The sequence below is a fragment of the Dioscorea cayenensis genome, chromosome 4 (assembly GCF_009730915.1).
Source record: "Dioscorea cayenensis subsp. rotundata cultivar TDr96_F1 chromosome 4, TDr96_F1_v2_PseudoChromosome.rev07_lg8_w22 25.fasta, whole genome shotgun sequence".
NCBI classification, from domain to species: domain Eukaryota; kingdom Viridiplantae; phylum Streptophyta; class Magnoliopsida; order Dioscoreales; family Dioscoreaceae; genus Dioscorea; species Dioscorea cayenensis.
In genome coordinates this window covers 12,583,309-12,590,287 of record NC_052474.1, presented here as the reverse complement: position 1 = coordinate 12,590,287, position 6,979 = coordinate 12,583,309, and the positions used below count along the sequence as shown (strand labels likewise).

The following is a 6,979-nucleotide window of genomic DNA, read 5'->3' as shown; positions in this document are numbered from 1 at the left end:
CCTCTCCATGGAGCTAAGTACAATCAAAGAAATAGAATGTAAAAGCAATGAATCCATAAAGAAACCCCCTCGATAGTTGTGTCGATGGTCTTGTGGAAAGTCCTCTACTCGTCGTCCAAGGATTCCCTCGTCCGGTATAGTCTGGTATAGGATACGCCTCGACGGAAGCTCCCCTACCAACCTTCTTCCTAAGGAATGACGATGTCGGAGCCGTAGAACCTCTCCAAAACCTTGGCCAATATCACTCGAAACCCTAGCCGAAGCCCTTTCTTAAGTTGGGGAAAAGATGGAGAAAAGAATACTAAAATCGGGGCCAATTAGGCTTTAAATAGGGCTGGAATCGGGTGACTACACGGACGTGGATGCTTCACGCGCCCGTGGGGAATTTCCACACGGGCGTGGATAATTTCCACACGCCCGTGTGAATCCTCTAAACTCCTGTTTTCTCGGCCGACTGTGAACAGTGCTACTACAGTACTTTTTGCCGTGTTGCCATAGTGCTCTACTACAGTATTCGACCTGAATTGCTTCCCGAATCCATACTTTCATCGGGGTAACGTAAACGGGCACACGTTCACGCGTGGATCACTTGCATCTTCAATGATAGGCACGTTGGTGAAGCTCTTGTTCTATGTGCATAAGTCGGAATGCTCGAGTGTGACTGCCTTTGTTCCCCTCCAAATGGATATGCCAACTCGAATATAAGGAGGTTGGCACACACTCTAGCATCTCACATCGACCTATGTCTTCGCGTTTGAACCTTAGCAAAATTTCCTCCAAAATTGGTGCATTGTAATCCACATTGGCTTCTTTCCTTCATACTTGGCGTCACAACCCTACCTGCACGAAAGTAACATAAAAACACACATATTAGTGTAAAAACCTGAGAAAGGTAATGCTCAACATAAGGAATGAACGTTTCGCATTCACATCGCACAAGCACTTATTATTGAACATGCACTTAGAAGAAAAGGGAAAGAACCTATGCAAGAACAATCTAATCTAGCTGATTTAGAAGTAGAAGAATTTGAAAACATGGTAGAACAGAAAGAGCAGCAGCGAACATTATCTGATTATGCCAGACCTTCATGATTGGGGACACAATCAAGCATTGTGCGTCCCCCGATAACATCTCAGAACTTCGAGCTGAAGCCGGCATTCATCCACATGTTGCAGCAATCCACACAGTTTAATGGTTTGGCAGATGAGGATCCAAACAGTCATATAGAGAATTTTCTCGAGATATGTGATATGCTGAACATAAACAGGGTAACGGATGATGTCATCAAGTTGAGAGCCTTCCCATTTTCCTTGAAGGGGAGAGCGAAGCAGTGGCTACACTCATTACCTAGAGCATCAATTACCACATGGGAGATGGTAGAAGCTTTTCTTGGCTCTTATTTTCATCCTGGAAAATCCGCAAAGCTTAGGAATGAGATCTCATCCTTTGTACAATTGGAATTGGAGTCTCTATTTGAGACGTGGGAAAGGTTCAAGGAGCTCCTGAGAAAGTGCCCACAACATGGATTCCCGGAGTGGATGATTGTTCAGACCATTTACAATGGTTTAAATCTGGGTACAAGGCAACTCTTGGATGCAACAGCAGGAGGTACCTTATGTAGAAAGACCCCCGGTGAGGCTCGTCAACTAATTGAAGAAATGGAGTTAAACAGCTACCAATGGAATGCTTGGGAGAAGAAAAATATGGCCGGCCTCCATGAGATATATGCAGTAAACTCATTGGCGGCTCAAGTGGAATCATTGAGTAAGAAGTTAGATCTCCTAACTTCGAATAGAGAGGCGGCCGTGATTACTTGCACCGGGTGTGGTGGAGGACATACTCCCTCCGATTTCCCGATCTGTGTTGGTGATGCCTCTTCGGTTGAGAATTTCGATTTTGTGGGTAATGGCATGAGGAATCAAGGAAACCCATACATCAATACCTACAATCTGGGTTGGAAGAGTAATCCTAATTTCTCGTGGAGCAACCAAGGTCCACAAAAGGACATAGGGCCACCGGGTTTCCAACAATATGCCCCAAACATGGAGAACCGAGTTTTAGGCTTAGAGACCCGAATGAACAATTTAGAGAAGGCCTTAACTAGGTTTGTACAATCATTTGATACAAAGTTCCAATCAGTTAAGGCTACACTTCGCAACCAGAGAAGGCACATGAGCTCATCCAGAGAAGGCACAGGAGCGTGGACTCACCCCTCTAAATGACATTGCGATTCTCGCACGCCCATGGGTAATTTCTGCACTGGCGTGTGAATTCCTGCAGAGATTAGCAGATTATCCCAGTGTGGGAATTCCTACAGTACTCTAGCTACAGTCTTTGCTATAGTGAATACGCTACAGTACCATAACCTGGTTTTCTTCTCTTTTTCGCCCAAATCATATCTTCGTGTCCTCCATGGCGTTTCCGTGCCCTACAAAATAAATAACACTCAATTAAGCATAAAACTGGCATCAATTCTTATACAAATACATGCTATATGCAACAAATACATATTCTAAAATACGTACATTTAGATACTTATCAAATATTACCACACCTAAGCATTTGCTTGTCCCCAAGCAAACACATCATGAAAAACAAAGATAATGATAAGTGGCTAAATGTATCATCTCCTGCTCAAACAAATACAAGACTCTACAAGCATTGGAAAATGATAAAAAGATAATGAGTTACAAACATTAAGCACAAAAGAAAGATCCTGTCTCACCTACATGCATGCCATGTGTGTGAACCTAGTATTTTCATCCGCCCCTAAATTGGTCCGACCCTCATCGACTTCAATAAGTGCAGCTCTAGATGCTAATCACTCCACAGATAAGAGTACTAAGTCTTAAAATGCTAAGTGCTACTTCAATAAACAAGTAACATCCCTCTAAGCCCTAAACTTGAACTAGCTCCCTTTTCTTCCACAGAACCTCCAATAGGTAGTCAACAAGATCACTAGGGTTTTTATTTTCAGTTCAATTCATTTTATGTTTTTTTTCTTTCTTTTTCGAGTCCGACTAACATAAACTACACCAAAAATCTTTCTGGACGGTGCACATGCTGGTTAGGCAAGAGCCACCCAACTACTCGATTACAGTCTACATAGACGCATTCATGCTTCATTAGCAGAGGAATACTAACATAGACTTATTTTTTTTTTCACTTATTTTCATTCATTTTTTTTTCACATTCACCCTAGATCACATCTTCAGACTACTCTACATGCCATAAAACTAGGGCTAGCTCAACAAAACTTAGAAGTTCTTAAGAGTTCATTAAAAGAAAGAACTTAGAATTCTAAGGTCTAAGGCCAAGTACTCAAAGTTGTGTGTTAAGCAATCAAGAGAGATAGAGTAGTCATGTTGGCTATTCCCAGGGCATCAACACAAGATTCAGTGCACAAGACAATATTAGAGGTGAAACAAGATTCAATAAAGCACACAAAGCATGTAACTCACATCATTCATTAAACCATGCTAGAAGAGTCTTACAAGAATGAATAAGACATCATGGGTACACTAGCATGTAAATAATAATCCTAGTACATACAATACACCCATCCCCCACCTAGTCTTGTACATTGTCCCCAATGTACACTAATCATGAAAAGCATGGTAATATATGCAATGAAAACAATGGAGGAGGGTGAAAACAAACTTCCCCGGTTATTCTTGTGCAAATGACAAGGAGTGACCCGAACACAAAGTATGGCGAGCTATACATATCGGGTCGGGCTTCCACCAAATGGAAGGAGGGCTCACCAAGCTCCCTTAATGCCCTGCAAGGTAAAAAGGGACATCATCATTCCACAAAAATTTACAAAAATGAGATGGGGAGTAATCATGCAAACACTAACACAAAAACTAGAAAATAAAAGCTAAATAATAAAACAAAGTGTCCATGCTAACCCTTGGCTTTAGAATTGGGTTTCTCATCACAAAATGACATCTTGTTCTATGGTATTCTTGTCCAAAAATGTGGTCACTCATTTGGTGAAAACATATCTCAATGGTTGTTGCCAATTTCTTCATCCTCATCATTCCTACAAACCATGAAAAACCCAATCAAGCATAGAGGAATCCAATATAATTCAAAATGTAGTGTATGAGATGAAGAAACAATGAAAAATATAATGTATAGTGTGCATATGGCCGTATGGGGACCGTATGGGTACTGTTTACTTAGAAAGAACCTCGCCAAAAACATGAAAATCAAGAAAATTTTACATAAATTCAAGGGAGACATCATCCACAACAATCACACCATAAAAACGAAGCCAAATACTTGATAAAATCCATAAATAAGCTCCAAGAATACAAGAACAATGAAGAAGATAAAACTAGGTCATCAAAGAACTTACCGATGAAACCTTGAGAAAACTCGAGTTAAAACTTTGGTAAACAATTACATCGAAGTCTCAAAGAGTTTAGGAGGTGATCTAGGAGAAGATATGAGAGTTTTTTGCCAAGGTATGAGTGGAGAAAGAAGAGAGAAAATCCGGTGAAGAAGGTGGAGAAAGAATAGTGAGAAAATGTGGCCAAAAAGCTAAGACATAGCTCTTGCTACAGTGCATACGGGCCTCAATGAGGTCCTCATTGAGGCCGTATGCACCCAGGAAATATTTTTGACCCAAAATTTGCTTCTCCAAGTGAATAAGAAAGGCTTTAAAGAGATTTAGAACACCTCCACCATTGAAAGAAAGTTTAAAAACTCGATCTAATGCATGAAATAACATCAAAAACATGAGTTTCTCAAAAAACATAAATGATTAAACTACAAGAAGGACGATGAGAAAAATTCTCAAGGCATGTGAGCATGGACTTATTCACACAATAAAAACATAAAAGAGACACACAAACACTTAACAAAAAAACAATCTACACTTTACTAAAAATTCGAAAAGAAGAAAATAAAGAAATTGAAGCTTGTGTTGCCTCCCAAGAAGCGCTTGGTTAACGTCATTAGCTCAATGTAAATCTTTCTTACCTTAAGGAGGCTTGAAGAGGGTGTGTTCATCCCGACAACATGGAGCATAGGTACTTCCATGAAAGAAAAGAATTACCTTCCGGGATGATGAGCTTGTGGAGACCAAGAACATGATAGCTTTAGGCCTCCATGGGAAAAGTTTAGGCCGAGAGTTATGCAATTTAAACTTGGGCGGATCCTTAGATGGTTTGAACCTTCTCCCTGCTTCTACTTTGGTCCCGGCTGAATTTCCTTGGAGCTTCCTCAAAAATCGTTTCGGCCTCCAAGGGAATATGTATGGTTGAAAATATTTCAGACTCGGTATTGGTGGGTCCTTGGGCGGTGTAAACCTCCTACCCACATCTCTTTCTTCAACCATTGTCATTCTTCCATTAATTACCCGCAAAAATCGTTAGGGCCTCCAAGGAAAAAGTTTTGGTTGGGACGTATCCAACATTAGCATCGGTGGGTCATTAAATGGCTTCAACCTCCTGCCCATATCTTCAATTGTCCCGAATAATTCTCTTTTGTGCTTGGTGATTTGAGTCACTTCCATGCTAAGGGCTAGCTCAAGTGATATTTGTGCCACTTCTTCTACCTTTTTCACCTCCAATACACCAAAGTTCTCATCCACCTCACTTTCATCATATTTCTCTTCAATTTCATTGTTGCTTGTGGTTGGAAGTTCAATTGCTCGCTCTTGAAATAATTGTTCAACCCGATTCTCTAATTTGTGAAGAGAAGCTTGCACCAACAAAAATGTGGCATCGATGGCCTCAAATCGGGCATTACATTTGGCATCAAGGGCATGAAGTTCGGTGGTGAGGGCATCAAATTTGGTGTTGACGTCTCGAAATGTTTGTTCAGTATTTATCATGAATTTTGTCAACACGTCCTCTGTAGTAAATCTCTTTACTAGTGGTGATTGTTGCATTTTTGAACCCTGAGGAGGTGCAACCTCTTGATTTTTCCCTTGATTCAATGAAAAATTTGGGTGGTATTTCCACCCCGGATTGTAAGTTAAGCTGTAAGGGTTTCCTTGTGGTCTTTGGTTTTCAATATAATCAACATGGGTATCAACTTTAGTGGCTGAAACTGTGTTAGAATTATTAAAATTGCAAACCCCTTGCATTTGCTAAGAAAATTGTACCTTGCACAAAAGATGACAAAAAGAATGAAGTTAAACAAAATAAGAAAAGTATGAACAAAAAGTAATATGTACAGATAAAAGAAAAATGGCTAGAGAAATAGATTACAAGTTTTCCTAATATTCCTTAAAGTCCCCGGCAACGGTGCCAAAAACTTGTTTGATCGCCCGCAAGTGTACGGGATCGCCAAGTAATACCCTGTGAGTGACACAGGGGTCGTAGTATTCCACGGGACCAAGGAAGTATTATTACTCACTCTTCATCTATTATCTAGCCTACAATTCTTAGTATGAAGAATAAATGAAATAAAATAAAATAAACTAACTAATCTATGGCCGGGTAACTAGTACACAGATGTAAACAAACAAGGGAGTATCAAGCATAAGAAGGGAGTATTTGGACAAGGAATCCACCTAGGGTTGTCATTAAGTCCCGAACTAGGATGAGTTAAAGATACATTGATGATAATTGAGACCTAGAGACCTCGTGAGTAGATTAGCCCCAATCTCTCGGTGACTAACCCCTGGCCAAATACAAATGTCAATCGGAATCTCTTCCAGATTAACACACCTATAATCGCATTAAGTTCTTGGAGTTCTCTAATAGGAATAAACCTACTATCCTTCGGCTTAAACCTAGCAATGGAGGGCTACCAACACCCGATCTCTCGGCGTGTAGGCACAAGTATCCCCTTTCAATCTCTCCTAGATCTAGTATGCGTGAGTAGGTCACATCTACGCATACAACTCATAGTAAAATTACGGATCTCTCCATATATGTAATTCTAGGCATGAAAGCATGAAATATTGAATCTCAAACAACCATCAAATTCAATGAAGAACAACATTCCAAGTTCATACAC

The 6,979-nt window shown here is 40.3% G+C and overlaps 1 non-coding gene across 1 annotated transcript; it reads right to left on the bottom strand.

Annotated features, from left to right (window-relative positions):
* Positions 1-1,422: 1,422 nt before the first annotated feature.
* On the bottom strand, positions 1,423-1,529 carry LOC120259706. Its single transcript, XR_005536262.1, has one exon. It is a non-coding gene; the product is annotated as a small nucleolar RNA R71 (small nucleolar RNA).
* Positions 1,530-6,979: the final 5,450 nt, after the last annotated feature.